At 42.4% G+C, this 19,853-nt stretch overlaps 1 long non-coding RNA gene and 1 pseudogene across 1 annotated transcript; both read left to right on the top strand.

Moving 5' to 3' along the window:
- The first annotated feature begins 18,315 nt into the window (after positions 1 to 18,315).
- Positions 18,316 to 18,921, top strand: LOC143592720 (serine/threonine-protein kinase CDG1 pseudogene; annotated as a pseudogene).
- Positions 18,922 to 18,964: 43 nt separating this feature from the next.
- On the top strand, positions 18,965 to 19,642 carry LOC143592722 (uncharacterized). The gene is made up of 3 exons (XR_013145970.1): positions 18,965 to 19,203; positions 19,417 to 19,464; positions 19,570 to 19,642. It is a non-coding gene; the product is annotated as an uncharacterized LOC143592722 (long non-coding RNA).
- The last annotated feature ends 211 nt before the right edge of the window (positions 19,643 to 19,853 follow it).

Here is a 19,853-nt window from a genome sequence, read left to right as displayed (position 1 = left end):
GTGTATGGGGCTATTCACCGAATCTGACCATATTTTCGATCCTGGACACCTGCATCGAATATTTTATTACCCTACAAAATAATCGGATCAATTTGATGTCCCTAGATCTTTCCCTTGCCGCATTCGAAATTTTGTTACTACGGCCAAAGGGGTATGTTCACCGCCAGCCCGAAAAAACTGAGAATGGGGCTATTCACCGAAAATGACAATATTTTAAGTCCTAGAGACCTGCATCGAATATTTTATAACCCTACGAAAGAATCAGATCGATTTTAATGTACCTAGAGCTTTCCCGTGGCTCGTTCAAAGTTTTGTTACTACGGCCAAAAGGGTATGTTCACCGTCAGCCCGAAAAATATAAGTATGGGGCAATTCACAGAAAATAACCATATTTTCGGTCCTTGAGACCTCCATCGAATATTTTATGACCCTACAAAAGAATCAGATCGATTTGATGTCCCTAGAGCTTTCCCGTGGCCCGTTCGAAATTTTGCTACTACGGCCAATAGGGTATGTTCACCGTCTTACCGAAAAAACTGAAAATGGGGCTATTCACCGAATCTAACCATACGTTCAGACCTGGAGACCTGTATCGAATATTTTATAACCCTACGAAATAATCGGATCGATTTAATGTCCCTAGAACTTTTTCGTGGCCCGTTCGAAATTTTGCTACTACGGCCAAAAGGGTATGTTTGTCGTCAGCTCGAAAAAGCTGAGTATGGGGCTATTCACCGAAAATGACAATATTTTCGGTCCCAAGGACCAGCATCGAATATTTTATAACACTAAGAAAGAATCAGATCAATTTGATTTCCCTAGGGCTTTCCCGTGGCCCGTTCGAAATTTTGCTACTACGGCCAAATAGGTATGTTCACCGTCAGCCTAAAAAAACTGAGTGTGGGGCTATTAACCGAATCTGACCATATGTTCAGTCCTGTAGACCTGCATGGAATATTTTATAACTCTACGAAAGAATCGGATTGATTTAATGTACCTAGAGCTTTCCCGTGGCCCGTTCGAAGTTTTGTTACTACGGCCAAAAGGGTATGTTCACCGTCAGCCCGAAAAATATAAGTATGGGGCTATTCACAGAAAATAACCTTATTTTCGGTCTGGTAGACCTCCATCGAATATTTTATGACCCTACGAAAGAATCGGATCGATTTGATGTCCCTAGAGCTTTCCCGTGACCCGTTCGAAATTTTGCTACTACGGCCAATGGGGTATGTTCACCGTCTGCCCGTAAAAACTGAAATGGGGCTATTCACCAAATCTGACCATATGTTCGGTCCTGGAGACCTCCATCGAATATTTTATAACCCAACTAAAGAATCCGATCAATTTGATGTCCCTAGAGCTTTCTCGTGGCCCGTTCGAAATTTTGCTAATTCGGCCGAAGGGGTATGTTCACCATCAGCCCGAAAAAACTGTGTATGGGGCTATTCATCGAATCTGACCACATTTTCGATCCTGGAAACCTGCATTGAATATTTTATAACCATACAAAAGAATCGGATCAATTTGATGTCCCTAGATCTTTCCCATGCCCCATTCGAAATTTTGCTACTACGACCAAAGGGGTTTGTTCGCCGTCAGCCCGAAAAGACTGAGACTGGGGCTATTCACCGAAAATGACAATATTTTAAGTCCTGGAGACCTGCATCGAATATTTTATGACACTACAAAAGAATCAGATCGATTTGATTTCCCTAGAGCTTTCCCGTGGCTCGTCCGAAATTATGCTACTACGGCCAAAAGGGGTATGTTCACCGTCAGCCCGAAAAAATTGAAATGGGGTTATTCACCGAAAATTACAATATTTTCGGTCCTTGAGACATGCATCAAATATTTTATAACCCTAAGAAAGAATCAGATAAATTTGATGTCCTTAGTGCTTTCCCGTGGCTCGTTCGAAATTTTGCTATTACGGCCAAAGGGGTATGTTCACCATCAGCCCGAAAAACTGAGTATGGGGCTATTAACCGAATCTGACCATATGTTCAGTCCTGGAGACCTGCATCGAATATTTTATAACCCTACAAAAGAATCGGATCGATTTAATGTACCTAGAGCTTTCCTGTGGCCCGTTCGAAGTTTTGTTACTACGGCCAAAAGGGTATGTTCACCGTCTGCCCGAAAAATATAAGTATGGGGCTATTCACAGAAAATAACCATATTTTCGGTCCTGGAGACCTCTATCGAATATGTTATGACCATACGAAAGAATCGGATCGATTTGATGTCCCTAGAGCTTTCCCGTGGCCCGTTCGAAATTTTGCTACTACGGCCAATGGGTAGAGGTGCACAAATCGGTTTTTTTAAAAAAACCGGTTCGGTTAATAACCGGACCGTTTTTTCTTGGCCTGGAAAAAAACCGGTTTTTAAATAACCGGACCGGTTTATTAACCTGTTTTTTTGGTGCAAAACTCGGACCGGTCTAACCGGTTAGGACCGGTTTAGAAACCGGTTAGAACCGGTTAATAACAGGTTTTTTTAATTAACCGGTTTTTTTTTTTTAAATAACCGGTTAATAACCGGTTTTTTTTCATAATAACCGGTTTTAAAATTAACCGGTTTTTTCCATAACCGGTTCAGTAACCGGTTTTTTCTCTAGAACTTGTAACCGATATACGAACCGGCGGTTATTAAACCGGTTTTTAAATAACCGGTTTTTGTAAAAACCGGTTTTCGGTTTAAACCGTTAAACCGGTTCACCAACCGGTTTTTTTGCCCATCTCTACCAATGGGGTATGTTCACCGTCTGCCCGAAAAAACTGAAAATGGGGCTATTCACCGAATCTGACCATATGTTCGGTCCTGGAGACCTCCAACGAATATTTTATAACCCTACGAAAGAATCGGAACGATTTGATGTCCCTAGAGCTTTCCCGTGGCCCGTCCGAAATTTTACTAATTCGGCCGAAGGGGTATGTTCACCATCAGCCCGAAAAAACTTTGTATGGGGCTATTCACCGAATTTGACCATATTTTCGATCCTGGACACCTGCATCGAATATTTTATAACCATAAAAAAGAATCATATCAATTTGATGTCCCTAAAGCTTTCCCGTGGCTCGTTCAAAATTTTGCTATTACGGCCAAAGGGGTAAGTTCACCATCAGCCCGAAAAACTGTGTATGGGGCTATTAACCGAATCTGACCATATGTTCTGTCCTGGAGACCTGCATCGAATATTTTATAACCCTACGAAAAAATCGGATCGATTTAATGTACCTAGGGCTTTCCCGGGGCCCGTTCGAAATTTTGTTACTATGGCCAAAAGGGTATATTCACCGTCAGCCCGAAAAATATAAGTATGGGGCGATTAACAGAAAATAACCATATTTTCGGTCCTGGAGACCTCCATCGAATATTTTATGACCCTACGAAAGAATCAGATCGATTTGATGTCCGTAGAGTTTTCACGTGGCCCGTTCGCAATTTTGCTACTACGGCCAATGGGGTATGTTCACCGTCTGCCCGAAAAAACTGAAAATGGGGCTATTCCCCGAATCTGACCATATTTTCGGTCCTGGAGACCTCCATCGAATATTTTATGACCCTACGAAAGAATCGAATCGATTTGATGTCCCTAGAACTTTCCCGTGGCCCGTTCGAAATTTTGCTACTACGGCCAATGGGGTATGTGCACCGTAAGCCCGATAAAACTGAGTATGGGGCTATTCACCGAAAATGACCATATTTTCGGTCCTAGAGACTGCATCTAATATTTTATGACCCTACGAAAGAATCAGATCAATTTGATGTCCATAGAGCTTTCCCGTGGCCCGTTCGAAATTTTGCTACTACGGCCAAAGTGGTATGTTCACCGTCAGCCCGAAAAAACTGAGTATGAGTCTGTCCACCGAAAATAACCATATTTTCGGTCCTGAAGACCTTCATCGAATATTTTATAACCCTACGAAAGAATCGGATTAAGTTGATGTCCCTAGAGCTTTCCCAATACCCAGTTCAAAATTTTGCTACTACGGCCAAAAGGGTATATTCACCGTCAGCCCGAAAAATATAAGTATGGGGCGATTAACAGAAAATAACCATATTTTCGGTCCTGGAGACCTCCATCGAATATTTTATGACCCTACGAAAGAATCAAATCGATTTGATGTCCGTAGAGTTTTCCCGTGGCCCGTTCGCAATTTTGCTACTACGGCCAATGGGGTATGTTCACCGTCCGCCCGAAAAAAATGAGAATGGGGCTATTCACCGAAAATGACAATATTTTCAGTTCTGGAGACCTGCATCGAATATTTTATGACCCTACAAAAGAATCGAATCGATTTGATTTCCCTAGAGGTTTACCGTGGCCCGATCGAAATTTTGCTACTACGGCCAAAGGGGTATGTTCACCGTCAGCCCGAAAAAACTGAGAATGGGGATATTCACCGAAAATGACAATATTTTCGGTCCGGGAGACCTGCATCGAATATTTTATGACACTACGAAAGAATCGGATCGATTTGATATCCATAGAGCTTCCCCGTGGCCCGTCTGAAATTTCGCTACTACGGCAAAAAGGGTATGTTCACCGCCAGCCCGAAAAAACTGATATGGGGTTATTCATCGAAAATTACAATATTTTTGGTCCTAGAGATATGCATCAAATATTTTATAACCCTACGAAAGAATCTGATCGATTTAATGTACCTAGAGCTTTCCCGTGGCCCGTTCGAAGTTTTGCTACTACGACCAAAGGGGTATGTTCACTGTCAGCCCGAAAAATATGAGTATGGGGCTTTCACAGAAAATAACCATATTTTCAGACCTGGAGACCTGCATCAAATATTTTATGACCCTAAGAAAGAATCGGATCGATTTGATGTCCCTAGAGCTTTCCTGTGGCCCGTTTTGCTACTACGGCCAATGGGGTATGTTCACCGTCTGCCCGAAAAATATGAAAATGGGGCTATTCACCGAATCTGACCATATTTTCGGTCCTGGAGACCTCCATCGAATATTTTATGACCATACGAAAGAATCGGATCGATTTGATGTCCCTAGAGCTTTACCGTGGCCCGTTCGAAATTTTGCTACTACGGCCAATGGGGTATGTTCACCGTAAGCCCGATAAAACTGAGTATGGGGCTATTCAACGAAAATGACCATATTTTCGGTCCTAGAGACTGCATCTAATATTTTATGACCCTATGAAAGAATCGGATCAATTTGATTTCCCTAGAGATTTACCGTGGCCCGATCGAAATTTTGCTACTACGGCCAATGGGGTATGTTCACCGTCAGCCCGAAAAAACTGAGAATGGGGATATTCACCGAAAATGACAATATTTTCTGTCCGGGAGACCTGCATCGAATATTTTATGACACTACGAAAGAATCGGATCGATTTGATATCCCTAGAGCTTCCCCGTGGCCCGTCCAAAATTTTGCTACTACAGCAAAAAGGGGTATGTTCACTGTCAGCCCGAAAAAACTGATATGGGGTTATTCACCGAAAATTACAATATTTTCGGTCCTGGAGATATGCATCAAATATTTTATAACCCTACGAAAGAATCGGATCAATTTGATGTCCCTAACGCTTTCCCGTGCTCGTTCCAAATTTTGCTACTACGGCCAAAGGGGTATGTTCACCGTCAGCCCGAAAAAACTGAGTATGGGGCTATTCACCGAATCTGACCATATTTTTATTCCTGAAGACCTGCATCGAATATTTTATAACCCTACGAAAGAATCGGATCTATTTGATGTCTATAGAGCTTTCCAGTGGCCTGTTCGAAGTTTTGCTACTATGGCCAAAGGGGTATGTTCACCGTCAGCTCGAAAAAACTGAGTATGAGGCTAACCACCGATAATGACCATATTTTCGGTCCTGGAGACCTCCATCGAATATTTTATAACCCTACCAAAGAATCGGATCAATTTGATGTCCCTAGCGCTTTCCCGTGCCCGTTCCAAATTTTGCTACTACGGCCAAAGGGGTATGCTCACCGTCAGCCCGAAAAAACTGCGTATGGGGCTATTCACCGAATCTGACCATATTTTTATTCCTGCACACCTGCATCGAATATTTTATAACCCTACGAAAGAATCGGATCTATTTGATGTCCATAGAGCTTTCCAGTGGCCCGTTCGAAGTTTTTCTACTACGGCCAAAGGGGTATGTTCACCGTCAGCTCGAAAAAACTAAGTATGGGGCCATTCACCGAATCTGACCATATTTTCGGTCCTAGAGACCAGCATCGAATATTTTACGACCCTACGAAAGAAACGGATCAATTTGATGTCCCTAGATCATTCCCGTGGCCCTTTTGAAATTTGCTACTACGGCCAAAGGGGTATGTCCACCGTCAGCTCGAAAAAACTGAGTATGAGGCTAATCGCCGAAAATGACCATATTTTCGGTCCTGGAGACCTCTATCGAATATTTTATTACCCTACCAAAGAATCGTATCAATTTGATGTCCCTAGCGCTTTCCCGTGCTCGTTCCAAATTTTGCTACTACGGCCAAAGGGGTATATTCACCGTCAGCCCGAAAAAATTGAGTATGGGGCTATTCACCGAATCTGACCATATTTTCTGACCTGGAGACTAGCATCGAATATTTTATGACCCTACGAAAGAAACGGATCAATTTGATGTCCCAATATCATTCCCGTGGCCCTTTTGAAATTTGCTACTACGGCCAAAGGGGTAGGTCCACCGTCAGCCAGAAAAAACTGAGTATGAGGATAATCACCGATAATGACCATATTTTCGGTCCTGGAGACCTCCATCGAATATTTTATTACCCTACCAAAGAATCGGATCAATTTGATGTACCTAGCGCTTTCCCGTGCGCGTTCCAAATTTTGCTACTACGGCCAAAGGGGTGTGTTCATCGTCAGCCCGAAAAAACTGAGTAAGGGGCTATTCACCGAACCTGACCGTATTTTGGGTCCTGCAGATCTGCATCGAATATTTTATAACCTTACGAAAGAATCGGATCTATTTGATGTCCATAGAGCTTTCCAGTGGCCCGTTCGAAGTTTTGCTACTATGGCCAAAGGGGTATGTTCACCGTCAGCTCGAAAAAACTGAGTATGAGGCTAACCACCGATAATGACCATATTTTCGGTCCTGGAGACCTCCATCGAATATTTTATTACCCTACTAAAGAATCGGATCAATTTGATGTCCCTAGCGCTTTCCCGTGCCCGTTCCAAATTTTGCTACTACGGCCAAAGGGGTATGTTCACCGTCAGCCCGAAAAAACTGCGTATGGGGCTATTCACCGAATCTGACCATATTTTTATTCCTGCACACCTGCATCGAATATTTTATAACCCTACGAAAGAATAGGATCTATTTGATGTCCATAGAGCTTTCCAGTGGCCCGTTCGAAGTTTTGCTACTACGGCCAAAGGGGTATGTTCACCGTCAGATCGAAAAAACTAAGTATGGGGCCATTCACCGAATCTGACCATATTTTCGGTCCTAGAGACCAGCATCGAATATTTTACGACCCTACGAAAGAAACGGATCAATTTGATGTCCCTAGATCATTCCCGTGGCCCTTTTGAAATTTGCTATTACGGCCTATGGGGTATGTCCACCGTCAGCCCGAAAAAACTGAGTATGAGGCTAATCGCCGAAAATGACCATATTTTCGGTCCTGGAGACCTCTATCGAATATTTTATTACCCTACCAAAGAATCGTATCAATTTGATATCCTTAGCGCTTTCCCGTGCTCGTTCCAAATTTTGCTACTACGGCCAAAGGGGTATATTCACCGTCAGCCCAAAAAAATTGAGTATGGGGCTATTCACCGAATCTGACCATATTTTCGGTCCAGGAGACCAGCATCGAATATTTTATGACCCTACGAAAGAAACGGATCAACTTGATGTCCCAATATCATTCCCTTGGCCCTTTTGAAATTTGCTACTACGGCCAAAGGGGTAGGTCCACCGTCAGCCAGAAAAAACTGAGTATGAGGCTAATCACCGATAATGACCATATTTTCGGTCCTGGAGACCTCCATCGAATATTTTATTACCCTACGAAAGAAACGGATCAATTTGATGTCCCTAGATCATTCCCGTGGCCCTTTTGAAATTTGCTACTACGGCTAAAGGGGTATGTCCACCGTCAGCCCGAAAAAACTGAGTATGAGGCTAACCACCGATAATGACCATATTTTCGGTCCTGGAGACCTCCATCGAATATTCAATTACCCTACCAAAGAATTGGATCAATTTGATGTCCCTAGCGCTTTCTCGTGCCCGTTCTAAATTTTACTACTACGGCCAAAGGGGTATGTTCACCGTCAGCCCGAAAAAACTGAGTATGGGGCTATTCACCGAATCTGACCATATTTTTATTCCTGCAGACCTGCATCGAATATTTTATAACCCTACGAAAGAATCGGATCTATTTGATGTCCATAGAGTTTTCCAGTGGCCCGTTCGAAGTTTTGCTACTAAGGCCAAAGTGGTATGTTCACCGTCAGCTCGAAAAAACTAAGTATGGGGCCATTCACCGAATCTGACCATATTTTCGGTCCTAGAGACCAGCATCGAATATTTTACGACCCTACGAAAGAAACGGATCAATTTGATGTCCCTAGATCATTCCCGTGGCCCTTTTGAAATTTGCTACTACGGCCAAAGGGGTATGTCCACCGTCAGCCCGAAAAAACTGAGTATGAGGCTAATCGCCGAAAATGACCATATTTTCGGTCCTGGAGACCTCTATCGAATATTTTATTACCCTACCAAAGAATCGTATCAATTTGATGTCCCTAGCGCTTTCCCGTGCTCGTTCCAAATTTTGCTACTACGGCCAAAAAGGTATATTCAACGGCAGCCCGAAAAAATTGAGTATGGGGCTATTCACCGAATCTGACCATATTTTCGGTCCTGGACACCAGCATCGAATATTTTATGACCCTACGAAAGAAACGGATCAATTTGATGTCCCAATATCATTCCCGTGGCCCTTTTGAAATTTGCTACTACGGCCAAAGGGGTAGGTCCACCGTCAGCCAGAAAAAACTGAGTATGAGGTTAATCACCGATAATGACCATATTTTCGGTCCTGGAGACCTCCATCGAATATTTTATTACCCTACCAAAGAATCGGATCAATTTGATGTACCTAGCGCTTTCCCGTGCGCGTTCCAAATTTTGCTACTACGGCCAAAGGGGTGTGTTCATCGTCAGCCCGAAAAAACTGAGTAAGGGGCTATTCACCTAACCTGACCATATTTTCGGTCCTGGAGACCAGCATCGAATATTTTATGACCCTACGAAAGAAACGGATCAATTTGATGTCCCTAGATCATTCCCGTGGCCCTTTTGAAATTTGCTACTACGGCTAAAGGGGTATGTCCACCGTCAGCCCGAAAAAACTGAGTATGAGGCTAACCACCGATAATGACCATATTTTCGGTCCTTGAGACCTCCATTGAATATTCAATTACCCTATCAAAGAATTGGATCAATTTGATGTCCCTAGCGCTTTCTCGTGCCCGTTCTAAATTTTGCTACTACGGCCAAAGGGGTATGTTAACCGTCAGCCCGAAAAAACTGAGTATGGGGCTATTCACCGAATCTGACCATATTTTTATTCCTGCAGACCTGCATCGAATATTTTATAACCCTACGAAAGAATCGGATCTATTTGATGTCCATAGAGCTTTCCAGTGGCCCGTTCGAAGTTTTGCTACTAAGGCCAAAGTGGTATGTTCACCGTCAGCTCGAAAAAACTAAGTATGGGGCCATTCACCGAATCTGACCATATTTTCGGTCCTAGAGACCAGCATCGAATATTTTACGACCCTACGAAAGAAACGGATCAATTTGATGTCCCTAGATTATTCCCGTGGCCCTTTTGAAATTTGCTACTACGGCCAAAGAGGTATGTCCACCGTCAGCCCGAAAAAACTGAGTACGAGGCTAATCGCCGAAAATGACCATATTTTCGGTCCTGGAGACCTCTATCGAATATTTTATTACCCTACCAAAGAATCGTATCAATTTGATGTCCCTAGCGCTTTCCCGTGCTCGTTCCAAATTTTGCTACTACGGCCAAAGGGGTATCTTCACCGTCAGCCCGAAAAAATTAAGTGTTGGGCTATTCACCGAATCTGACCATATTTTCGGTCCTGGAGACCAGCATCGAATATTTTATGACCCTACGAAAGAAACGGATCAATTTGATGTCCCTATATCATTCCCGTGGCCCTTTTGAAATTTGCTACTACGGCCAAAGGGGTATGTCCACCGTCAGCCCGAAAAAACTGAGTATGAGGCTAATCACCGATAATGACCATATTTTCGGTCCTGGAGACCTCCATCGAATATTTTATTACCCTACCAAAGAATCGGATCAATTTGATGTCCCTAGCGCTTTCCCGTGCTCGTTCCAAATTTTGCTACTACGGCCAAAGGGGTATGTTCACCGTCTGCCCGAAATAACTGAGTATGGGGCTATTCACCGAATCTGACCATATTTTTATTCCTGCAGACCTGCATCGAATATTTTATAACCCTACGAAAGAATCGGATCAATTTGATGTCCATAGAGCTTTCCAGTGGCCCGTTCGAAGTTTTGCTACTAAGGCCAAAGGGGTATGTTCACCATTAGCTCGAAAAAACTGAGTATGGGGCTATTCACCGAATCAGACCATATTTTCGGTCCTGGAGACCAGCATCGAATATTTTATGACCCTACGAAAGAAACGGATCAATTTGATGTCCCTATATCATTCCCGTGGCACTTTTGAAATTTGCTACTACGGCTAAAGGGGTATGTCCACCGTCAGCCCGAAAAAACTGAGTATGAGGCTAACCACCGATAATGACCATATTTTCGGTCCTGGAGACCTCCATCGAATATTTTATTTCCCTACCAAAGAATCGGATCAATTTGATGTCCCTAGCGCTTTCCCGTGCTCGTTCCAAGTTTTGCTACTACGGCCAAAGGGGTATGTTCACCGTCAGCCCGAAAAACTGAGTATGGGGCTATTCATCGAATCTAACCATATTTTTATTCCTGCAGACCTGCATCGAATATTTTATAACCCTACGAAAGAATCGGATCTATTTGATGTCCATAGAGCTTTCCAGTGGCCCGTTCGAAGTTTTGCTACTAAGGCCAAAGGGGTATGTTCACCGTAAGCTCGAAAAAACTGAGTATGGGCTATTCACCGAATCTGACCATATTTTCGGTCCTGGAGACCAGCATTGAATATTTTATGACCCTACGAAAGAAAAGGATCAATTTGATGTCCCTAGATCATTCCCGTTGCCCTTTTGAAATTTGCTACTACGGCCAAAGGGGTATGTCCACCGTCAGCCCGAAAAAACTGAGTATGAGGCTAATCACCGATAGTGACCATATTTTCGGTCCTAGAGACCTCCATCGAGTATTTTATTACCCTACCAAAGAATCGGATCAATTTGAAGTCCCTAGCGCTTTCCCGTGCTCGTTCCAAATTTTGCTACTACGGCCAAAGGGGTATGTTCACCGTCAGCCCGAAAAAATTGAGTATGGGGCTATTCACCGAATCTGACCATATTTTCGGTCCTGGAGACCAGCATCGAATATTTTATGACCCTACGAAAGAAACGGATCAATTTGATGTCCCTATATCATTCCCGTGGCCCTTTTGAAATTTGCTACTACGGCTAAAGGGGTATGTCCACCGTCAGCCCGAAAAAAGTGAGTATGATGCTAACCACCGATAATGACCATATTTTCGGTCCTGGAGACCTCCATCGAATATTTTATTACCCTACCAAAGAATCGGATCAATTTGATGTCCCTAGCGCTTACCCGTGCTCGTTCCAAATTTTGCTACTAAGGCCAAAGGGTTTGTTCACCGTCAGCCCGAAAAAACTGAGTATGGGGCTATTCATCGAATCTTACCATATTTTTATTCCTGCAGACCTGCATCGAATATTTTATAACCCTACGAAAGAATCGGATCTATTTGATGTCCATAGAGCTTTCCAGTGGCCCGTTCGAAGTTTTGCTACTAAGGCCAAAGTGGTATGTTCACCGTCAGCTCGAAAAAACTAAGTATGGGGCCATTCACCGAATCTGACCATATTTTCGGTCCTAGAGACCAGCATCGAATATTTTACGACCCTACGAAAGAAACGGATCAATTTGATGTCCCTAGATCATTCCCGTGGCCCTTTTGAAATTTGCTACTACGGCCAAAGAGGTATGTCCACCGTCAGCCCGAAAAAACTGAGTACGAGGCTAATCGCCGAAAATGACCATATTTTCGGTCCTGGAGACCTCCGTCGAATATTTTATTACGCTACCAAAGAATCGGATCAATTTGATGTCCCTAGCGCTTTCCCGTGCGCGTTCCAAATTTTGCTACTACGGCCAAAGGGGTATGTTCACCGTCAGCCCGAAAAAATTGAGTATGGGGCTATTCACCGAATCTGACCATATTTTCGGTCCTGGAGACCAGCATCGAATATTTTATGACCCTACGAAAGAAACGGATCAATTTGATGTCCCTAGATCATTCCCGTGGCCCTTTTGAAATTTGCTACTACGGCCAAATAGGTATATCCACCGTCAGCCCGAAAAAACTGAGTATGAGGCTAATCACCGATAATGACCATATTTTCGGTCCTGGAGACCTCCGTCGAATATTTTATTACCCTACCAAAGAATCGGATCAATTTGATGTCCCTAGCGCTTTCCCGTACGCGTTCCAAATTTTTCTACTACGGCCAAAGGGGTATGTTCACCGTCAGCCCGAAAAAATTGAGTATGGGGCTATTCACCGGATCTGACCATATTTTCGGTCCTGGAGACCAGCATCGAATATTTTATGACCCTACGAAAGAAACGGATCAATTTGATGTCCCTATATCATTCCCGTGGCCCTTTTGAAATTTGCTACTACGGCTAAAGGGGTATGTCCACCGTCAGCCCGAAAAAACTGAGTATGAGTATAAGGTTCACAGTCCTTTCCTATGCTGAAATACATCCACAACACGTACAAGGTTCGCAGTCCTTCCCTATGTTGCAACCAAATTCATAGCACGTACGAGGTTCGCAGTCCTCCCCTATGCTACAAAATCAGCACGTATAAGGTTCACAGTCCTTTCCTATGCTGAAATACATCCACAACACGTACAAGGTTCGCAGTCCTCCCCTATGCTACAAAATCAGCACGTATAAGGTTCACACTCCTTTCCTATGCTGACACCTATCTACATTACGTATAAGGTTCGCAGTCCTTATCTACGTTTACATATATCATCTACTTCACGTATAAGGCTCGCAGTCCTTAACTACGCCATCACCAGCCGAGTCTATGTCCGACAGAAGCTAGAGGGATTTGCCATCCTAACTTACTATGTCGAACGTAGAACTCACATGCCATTCGTGTACCTAAATACACATACTTACATTATAACATAAGAACACTCTAGGCATTCTTTACCTCATTCATTTAACAACCATACCCCTTGTCGTTACGTGCAATATCCGAAGATCGTTCACGCCCCGACAAGTATTCATTTGAAATATTCATACATCTACGATATATAATATTCGTACCTTTATTTTTAACCTGACAGTACGCGCAATATCCGAAGATCGTTCGCGCACCGACAAACAAACATTCATATCTATCACACATATCACATATGACATACACTTATCACTTAGGATAAATGTATTAACAACACATCGAGTATGCACACAGCCCCGAAAACATAACAAGGAATGGGGCTAGAAACTCACCTGAACTCTGCTTCTTTCTTCTGATAGCTGTAAATCCCTTCTTTAACTGAGCTCGGCTGACTGTACAAGTTACACGTATCAATACTCGCCTGATCTAATCTGGTGGCCTAGTATTAGCTTACTTTACTTATCGCTTTTAATTTATTTCCTAATCGAACTCGGCTTTAGGCGAAGTTGTCATCAGGCGAACTTCGCTTCAGGCGAAGTTGTCATCAGGCGAACTTAGCTTCAGGCGAAGTTGTCATCAGGCGAACTTAGCTTCAGGCGAAGTTGTCATCAGGCGAACTTGGCCTCAGGCGAAGTTACCAGTTAGGCGAACTTAACTTTACAGCGAAGTTGCCATCAGGCGAACTTAGCTTGCAGGCGAAGTTCATCAGGTGAACTTAGCTTGCAGGCGAAGTTCATCGCTTTGAAGGCGAAGTTGCCCAGTTGCAGGCGAAGTTGCCCAGATCAGCCGCTGTTCGGTTTCTGTCCAGCATTTTGAGCGATTTAACACCCTTGCTATGGTTCAATATCACCCACTACGCTTCCCGACCATTTTCGGTCATTTATACACTAAAAAGCTTGGATCTTTAAACTTCAAAGATCAAGAATCATACCTTTTTGAGCTTGTTTGGATCTCGTTTAACTTGTTAACACAACTAATCGCTCTCTCTCTCTCTCGGATCTGCCCGTTCATCTCCTCGGCCCGGCGGCGGTGTAGATGGTGTGTGTGTTTTTGGAGTGTGTGTGTAGAAAGTAAGGAAATGAAGATATTTTTGGGTTTAGGGGATATTTATATCCCTGAAATCCCATGGACCTAAGGCCCATTCTCATTTAACCCGTCTCCATTAATCCAACACTAGCCCGACTCATACCAACTCATACCCTATTATTTGTTTCCTGACAACCCGAGTATACTTTCCCTCTATTAGTAAGTAATATAATTAATATCACTTTGAAATTTCGGGATGTTTCATCAGACATGTTTCATCAGACATGTATCGAAAAAATTTCGGGACTCATACCAACTCCTACTCTATTATTTGTTTCATCAGACATGTATCGAATATTTTATGATCCTACGAAAAAATCGGATCAATTTGATGTCCCTAGAGCTTTCCCGTGGCCAGTTCGAAATTTGCTACTACGGCCAAAGGGGTTTGTTAACCGTCAGCTCGAAAAAACTGAGTATGGGGCTATTCCCCGAATCTGACCATATTTTCAGTCCAGCAGACCTGCATCGAATATTTTATGACCCTACGAAAGAATCGGATCAATTTTATGTCCCTAAAGCTTTCCCTTGACCCGTTCGAAATTTTGCTACTACGGCCAAAGGGGTTTGTTAACCGTCAGCTCGAAAAAACTGAGTATGGGGCTATTCCCCGAATCTGACCATATTTTCAGTCCAGCAGACCTGCATCGAATATTTTATGACCCTACGAAAGAATCGGATCAATTTTATGTCCCTAAAGCTTTCCCTTGACCCGTTCGAAATTTTGCTACTACGGCTAAAGGGGTATGTTTACCGTTAGCCCGAAAAAACTGAGTATGGGGCTAATCACCAAAAATGACCATATTTTCGGTCCTGCTGACCACCATCGAATATTTTATGACCCTACGAAAGAATCGGATCAATTTGATGTCCTTAAAGCTTTCAGGTGGCCCGTTCGAAAATTTGCTACTACTATCAAAGGAGTATGTTCACCGTTAGCCCGAAAACACTGAGTATGGGGCTATTCACCGAATCTGACCTTATTTTCGGTCCTTGATACATTCATATAATATTTTATGACCTTACGAAACAATCGGATCAATTTGATGTACCTAGAGCTTTCCAGTGGCCCGTTCGAAGTTTTGCTACTACGGCCAAAGTGGTATGTTCACCGTTAGCCCGAAAAAACTAACTATGGGGCTATTCACCGAATCTGACCATATTTTCGTTCCTGGAGACCTACATCGAATATTTTATGATCCTACGAATGAATCGGATCAATTTGATGTCTCTAGATCTTACTAGTGGCCCGTTCGAACTTTTGCTACTACGGCCAAAGTGGTATGTTCACCGTCAACCCGAAAAAACTGACTATGGGGCTATTCACCGAATCTGACCATATTTTTGGTCCTGGAGACCAGCATCGAATATTTTATGACCCCACGAAAGAAACAGATCAATTTTATGTCCCTAGAGCTTTACCGTGGCCAGTTTGAAATTTGCTACTACGGCCAAAGGGGTATGTTCACCGTAAGCCCGGAAAAAATGAGTATGGGGCTAATCACCGAAAATGACAATATTTTCGGTCCTGGAGACCTCAATCGAATATTTTATGACTCTACCAAAGAATCGAATCAAGTTTATGTCCCTAGAGCTTTCCCGTGGTACATTCGAAATTTGCTACTACGGCCAAAGGGGTATGTTCACCCTCAGCTCGAAAAAAATAAGTATGGGGCTATTCACCGAATCTGACCATATTTTCGGTCCTGGAGACCAGCATCGAATATTTTATGACCCTACGAAAGAAACGGATCAATTTAATGTCCCTAGAGCTTTCCCGTTGTCAATTCGAAATTTGCTACTACGGCCAAAGGGGTATGTTCACCGTCAGCACAAAAAAACTGAGTATGGGGCTATTCCCCGAATCTAACCATATTTTCGGTTCTGGAGACCTGTATCGAATATTTTATGATCCTACGAAAGAATCGTATCAATTTGATGTCTCTAGAGCTTTCCCGTGGCCAGTTCGAAATTTGCTACTACGGCCAAAGTGGTATGTTCACCGTCAGCCCGAAAAAAACTGAGTATGGGGCTATTCACCGAATCTGACCATATTTTCGGTCCTAGAAACCTTTATTGAATATTTTATAACCCTACTACAGAATAGTATCAATTTGATGTCCCTAAAGCTTTCCCGTGGCTCGTTCGAAATTTTGCTACTACGGCCAAAGGGGTATTGTTCACCGTCAGCTCGAAAAAACTGAGTGTGGGGCTTTTCACCGAATCTGACCAAATTTTCGGTCCTAGAGACCAGCATCGAATATTTTATGACCCTACGAAAGAAACAGATCAATTTGATGTCCCTAGAGCTTTCCCGTGGCCCGTTCGAAATTTGCTACTATGACCAAAGGGGTAAGTTCACTGTTAGCCCGAAAAAACTGAGTATCAGCCTATTCACCGAATCTGACCATATTTTCGGTCATGGAGACCTCCATCGAATATTTTATGACCCTACGAAAGAATCGGATCAATTTGATGGCCCTAGAGCTTTCCCTTGGCCAGTTCGAAATTTTGCTACTACGGCCAAAGGGGTTTGTTAACCGTCAGCCCGAAAAAACTGAGTATGTGGCTATTCCCCGAATCTGACCATATTTTCGGTCATGGAGACCTGCATCGAATATTTTATGATCCTACGAAAGAATCGGATCAATTTAATGTCCCTAGAGCTTTCCCGTGGCCAGTTCGAAATTTGCTACTTCGGCCAAAGGGGTATGTTCACCGTCAGCCCGAAAAAACTGAGTATGGGGCTATTCACCAAATTTGACCTTATTTTCAGTCCTAGAGACCTTTATCGAATATTTTATAACCCTACTACATAATCGGATCAATTTGATGTCCCTAGAGCTTTCCTGTGGCCCGTTCGAAATTTTGCTACTACTGTCAAAAAGATATGTTCACTGTCAGCCCGAAAAAACTGAGTATGAGACTATTCACCGAATCTGACCATATTTTCAGTCCTGGAGACCTGCATCGAATATTTTATGACCCTACGAATGAATCGGATCAATTTGATGTCCCTAGAGCTTTCCGGTGGCTCGTTCGAAATTTTGCTACTACTGTCAGAGGGGTATCTTCACCATTAGCCCGAAAACACTGAGTATGAGGCTATTCACCGAATCTGACCATATTTTCGGTCCTTGAGACCTTCATAGAATATTTTATGACCCTACGAAAGAATCGGATCAATTTGATGGCCCTAGAGCTTTCCCGTGGCCCGTTCGAAATTTTGCTAATACGGCCAAAGGGGTTTGTTAACCGTCAGCCCGAGAAAACTGAGTATGGCCCGTTCGAAAATTATACATTCATATATATATGTGTGTGGGTTGGGGGGGTATTAGACGCTTGATATTGCCTACAAATTTCACCAATGTTGGTATTAGACGATGGCTCAAAACCAAGTTGGTGAATTGTTGGACACACCCACTAGTCTTTGTTGTATATAAAGAAACTACTAAACTAGTTGCACTTGTGTTTTTTTTTTTTTCCGTATTCAAGGCTGCTTACACTCAACATGGTTAGTTAGAATATATTGAAATCTTCAAAGCTGGGCAAGCTGGTCAACACGAAACGTTGTTTATTCTTACACTAGCTACCAAATATAATTGAGGCAACTTTCAATAACTATCCATATGGGAATCAGAAACGTATGCAAAGGCATCCTATTTCAACTTGTCATATTATTTTTAATATTTGAATTACTTGAAATCTATTGTTAAATTATATAAAAATATTTGTTAACCAGATCTGTTTTTAGATACATCCCCCTTTCAAGCTCTTACATTATAACACTTTGGAGTTCTCACTTTTTGCTCTCATTCCATGGCTCACATGAAACAGTTTGAGCACCTCAAAATACAACTAGATGTTATAAAATTAGCTACCAACGACTTCGCCAATGAAAGTTGCATTGGGAGAGGAGGATTCGGGAGCGTGTACAAGGGAAAGATAGCCAACCACACGATGGTTGCTTTCAAGCGTTTAAATCCTGAATTTGGGCAAGGAGACACCGAGTTTTGGAAGGAGGTGATGATGCTTTCACAATACAAACATGAGAATATTGTCTCTCTCTTGGGGTTTTGTGATGATTATGGTGAGAAGATCCTTGTGTACCCGTACACACCAAACGGAAGCCTTGACAAACATCTTAACAGTTATAATCTAAATTGGATTGGACGCCTTAAGATATGCATCGGGGAAGCTCAAGGATTGACATATCTTCACAGTGCGGCCGGGAGCCAGCTAAGAGTATTACATCGTGATATCAAGAGTTCCAATATTCTATTAGATGAAGACTGGAATGCCAAGATCTCCGATTTTGGTCTCTCTAAGCTTGGACCGGCTAATCAAGAATACACTTTTCTTATCTCCAAAGCTGTAGGGACGCGGGGTATTGCGATCCGCTCTACGCAGAATCCGGGTTCTTAACAAAAGAGTCAGATGTTTACTCTTTTGGCGTTGTGTTGTTTGAAGTGTTGTGTGGGAGGTCATGCATAGACAACCAAAACAATACACATCCATATTTAATAGAATTGGCGCGGAAGTCCTACCTAAATAACTCAATTAAGATATTGTTTGTGGTAATATTAAGGACGAGATAAATCCAGACTCGTTGCATGTGTTTGCGACAATTGCTTAAAGAGAAACCGTGAAGAACGCCCCTTAATGAGTAACGTTTCTGAGGCACTTGAGACCGCACTCCACTTTCAAGTAAGCAGTCTTTTTTAACAAGAACTTGTTTTGTTTTTTATAGATTTGTTGATCGTAATTTGAAAAATTCACAAATGTATCTAGGAACACATGAGATCGGTATTGTACCAAAAAATTCCAAAACTGAAAACGAGTGAAAGTATAAACCAAATGCTCCTCTTTATTTAAGAGCGTAATTCCTTACTAGTTACTAACGATTACTATTTTCTTCAGGATAAACGATCATACCGATCAGTTCAATCGTGGAAGGACATATATCAGGTACTTAAACTAGAAAGTTTGCATTAACAAAAACATTTTCATTGAATTCTGAAATTTTCCCATATATATCTATATATATATATATATATATATATTTATTCTCAGATTATCCAGCCATGGGTTGAGAGCAAAAGGAAAGAAAGAATAGATGATGAAGATCCTGATATCTGGAATTTATGACCCCAAAAGTTTGTGATGGGTTTTGGGCTTGGATTACTATTATTTATTTATATTTATATTTATATTTATTTCAATTCTAAGTTTTTTGGATGTTTCAGTTAATTAGAATTAGCAGTAAAAATGGAGAGAGTCATAAAAAAATTCGTAGATATGGCTTCATGATACAGTTTATTTGACACAACCGTAAATCTCCCAAAAATACAAGAAAC

Source organism: Bidens hawaiensis, unplaced genomic scaffold (genome assembly GCF_021521415.1).
Source record: "Bidens hawaiensis isolate Kalapana, Puna unplaced genomic scaffold, B.hawaiensis_p1.1 tig00041165_1, whole genome shotgun sequence".
NCBI lineage: Eukaryota > Viridiplantae > Streptophyta > Magnoliopsida > Asterales > Asteraceae > Bidens > Bidens hawaiensis.
The sequence above is the reverse complement of the archived record's forward strand: the minus strand, read 5'-3'. Positions and strand labels throughout refer to the sequence as shown.